This window comes from Tupaia chinensis, unplaced genomic scaffold (assembly GCF_000334495.1).
Source record: "Tupaia chinensis unplaced genomic scaffold, TupChi_1.0 Scaffold000248_1, whole genome shotgun sequence".
Classification (NCBI taxonomy): Eukaryota; Metazoa; Chordata; class Mammalia; order Scandentia; family Tupaiidae; genus Tupaia; species Tupaia belangeri.
In genome coordinates, this window is record NW_006159726.1 from 978,309 (window position 1) to 982,148 (window position 3,840).

Genomic DNA, 3,840 nt, shown 5'->3' on the forward strand with positions numbered 1-3,840 from the left:
ACACACACACACACATATGTATATATATTCAACCTTAAAAAGGAAGGCAATTCTGTCATATGCTACAACATGAATGAACCTTGAGGCTAATACGCTAAGTTAAATAATCCAGTCATGAAAAGACAAATACTACATGATTTCACTTACACGAGGTACTACCTAAAATAGTTAAATGCATAGAAACAGAAAGTAGAATGGTGGCTACAAAGGTTGGGGGAAGAAAGGAAAAGGGAATTATTATTTAATACTCCCGCATGGCTGACCACAGTTCAAGTCCCAGACCTGGTGGCTTGCTTTCTTACTTTCCCTCTCTTTGTCTTTCTCTTTCTCTCTCAGGTAGCATATGTGCCCTGTACCAAAGTGAAGAATAATGATAAATAAATAAATAAATAATATTAAGAAAAGGAACTGATTTTCTTCCTAATAAAAATCCAAATTCTACTTGGCTGCTCAAGAGAAGCCAGATCCCATGTGTTGACCCCAGTTCAAATCCCCAGCTCAGTGAGGAAACACACTGGGCACATTTGTGAGTGCCCAGGATTCAACAGGCTGGAGAACTGGAGGAAGGGGATTGAGATGTGACCAGACCCTGTGGAAGGTCTTCCTTTCTCTTTTTCTCTCTCTGTCCCTTTCACGTATGCATGCACATATCCTCTACTGTGTATAAAGAAAATTTTTTTGATTCAAATTATTAATCAAACAGGGCATACTCATTGAGTCAAACACTCTCTGGGACTAAATTATTAGACTGTAAGCTAGGCATTTTGATTTTTCAAATTCTTCAGGGGAGTTTAGAAAAAACATTTAGTAAGTCATTTCCTCAGGGAACAAAGTCAACTTTTGGTCTGAAAAGTACATGAGGTTCACATAAGTAGGAAATAATTGAGGTCCTAGAATATGTCTGATTCTTGAAAAATGATGTTTCTTTTTATTCTATATTCACCTCTACTATGCATATAATTTTATATAACAGGGATCATACTTTATATATTGTCCCATAACTTGTTACACAAGCTGAACATTTTGTTGTAGATCTTTTAGTGTCAATTATAATCAATTGACTGGTTTTTCCCCCCTCCCCCCCGAGGTTTTTGTCATAACGTGTGTGTGCTTGCCAGAGAGACGGCAAGAGGGAAAGTAAGAAATCACCCCCCAAAGGGGGATGGCCACATTGCAATGTCTTCTTCATTGTCCTCCTGAGATTTCGGGCATGCACACATATGTGCCCAGCATGATTTTCAAGTCCCCAGGCCAAGGACTCAAACCTCAGTCAGCTAGGGGACCAGCAGTTAGCGTAATGGCTATGTCACTGGACTCCCATGTAGTCGACCACGGTTCGCGTCCTGGACCTGGTGGCTTAAAACTCACGCCGGACGCGTGTGCGTGCGTGCCCAAGATCCCGAGAGGAGAATGAAGGAGAAGGGATTGCGGCGTGGCCATCTCCTCTTGGGGGGTGAGTCTAGCACCTTACCCACTATACCACCTTCTGGCCCCCAGCTAGCAAGCTAAAGTATTTAGAGGTGAAATCTATAACTTTGAAATACATGAAAAAATAAAATGGAACTTCACATCCATTAGGATGGTTACTACAGCCAGCAATGTGGCCTGGTGGTTGAGGAAGCTAGATCCTACATGGCTAATCACATGGTTTGAGTCCTAGTCCTGGCGACTTGAGAACCATGCTGGGTGCATGTGCATGTATGCCCAAGATTCTATTAGGAGGAAGAAATGGAGGGTAAAGGATTACAGCAGGATCACTCCCCATTGGGGATGCTTTTTCTCTGTTTCTGTCTCTGGTGAGTACATGCAGCCTCTGCCAAAAAAAAAAGTTACTATTAAAAAAAGAAAGAAGATGACATGTATGGCTGCTCCTCAAAAAGAATTAAAATAGAATCACCATGTGATGGCCCTATCTCAGTTATGGACATATTTCCAAAAGGATTTAAAGCAGGATATTAAAGATACATTTGAATATTAATATTCATAAGAGTATTATTCACAATAGCCAGGATATAGAAGCATCACAAATGTCCATTGATGGATGAATGGATAAGCAAAATGGATACACACACACACACACACACACACACATATGTATATATATTCAACCTTAAAAAGGAAGGCAATTCTGTCATATGCTACAACATGAATGAACCTTGAGGCTAATACGCTAAGTTAAATAATCCAGTCATGAAAAGACAAATACTACATGATTTCACTTACACGAGGTACTACCTAAAATATTTAAATGAATAGAAACAGAAAGTAGAATGGTGGCTACAAAGGTTGGGGGAAGAAAGGAAAAGGGAATTATTATTTAATAGATATAAAGTTCTGACTTTGTAAGATGAAAAAGTGAAATTGATTGCACATCAATGTGAATATGCTTAATAGTACTGAAATGTACACTTACAAATGGTTAACATGACTTTTCTGGTGGTGGAGTCTGGAAGCAACGCAGAAATGGTACCTCGCAAGGGGAAGGAAAAGAAGGAAGAACAGATCATCAGCCTTGGACCTCAGGTGGCTGAAATAAAGACTGTGTTTGGTGTCTGCCACATCTTTGCATCCTTTGTCCATGTCACTGATCTTTCTGGCAAGGAAACCATCTGCTGTGTGACTGGTGGGATGAAAGTGAAGGTTGACCAAGATGAATTATTGCCATACACTGCCATGCTGGCTGCCCAGGATGTGGCCCAGAAGTGCAAAGAGCTGGGTATCACTGCCCTACACATCAAAATCCAGGCAACTGGAGGAAATAGAACCAAGACCCCTGGTCCTGGGGACCAGTCAGTCCTCAGAACCCCCGCCTGCTCAGGTATGAAGACTGGGCAGATTAAGAATGTCATCCCTATCCCCTTCGACAGCACCCGCAGGAATGAGGGTAGCTGTGGTCACCTTCTGTGAACAGGACTCCTCAAATTATTGCTTTCTATTAATAAATTGCCTTTATGTAACAAAAAAGGGGGGGTTACAATGATAGACTGCATGTTATATGTATTTTACCACAGTTGAAAATTCTAAGAGTCATGGATCAACAAGGGATGTATGAATAGGTGAAGTAGATAAAACTAAATGTTGATGGTAGAATCTGGATAGTGGGTATACACATGTGCACTGTAAAATTCTTTCAACTTTGAAGTTTCTTGAAATGTTTTACTAAAAAAAAAAACTAGAAAAATATTTTGATAAGCTGAACTGTATTGAGAGAGGAGGAGCATGAATAAGGAAAGGAAACAAAGCTATCATATGTGGAAGAGCTGAAAGGACTACGGATGTTCAATGTGAAGGTGTGAAGACTCAAGGTCACATGACTTTCATTTTGTATGTAAAAGGTTGGCATATATAAGGGAGCTTGGGCTTGTTCCCTGTGACTTCAAGGGCTAGAACCAGAGCCATTAGATAACGGCCCCAGAAGGATTGATTTTATTAACTAGATAGTTTTCTTTTCTTTTATTTATTTACATTTAATCACATATGTCTTTACAGTGTACATTTCTTTTGCCAGCACTAATACCATGCATGTCGGTCAAGACAAAGATATTACTTTGTAAATTATCATTAGCAAATAGCTTCTCATTTTTTGTCAGTTAAGCAAACTTTTACATTTTTTCCTTCTCCTTTCCCCTCCCTGCCTTCTATACTACATTTTTTTTTTTCACATTTTGATTCACAAAATATCTTAAACTAAAAATATAGACAAAGATAAACTTTAGTGTCAAAAGCACTGTAATTTTCTTCTGAAACATTTTTTTCTCAATCCATTCCCCCTTTTACTAAAGAGAAGTATAAACTGGGACCAGCAGATGGCGTAATGACTAGGGTTCGAGTCCTAAAACC

At 39.4% G+C, this 3,840-nt stretch overlaps 1 pseudogene; it reads left to right on the forward strand.

The window, feature by feature from the left end:
• Nucleotides 1-2,463: 2,463 nt before the first annotated feature.
• On the forward strand, nucleotides 2,464-2,907 carry LOC102490162 (40S ribosomal protein S14 pseudogene; annotated as a pseudogene).
• Nucleotides 2,908-3,840: the final 933 nt, after the last annotated feature.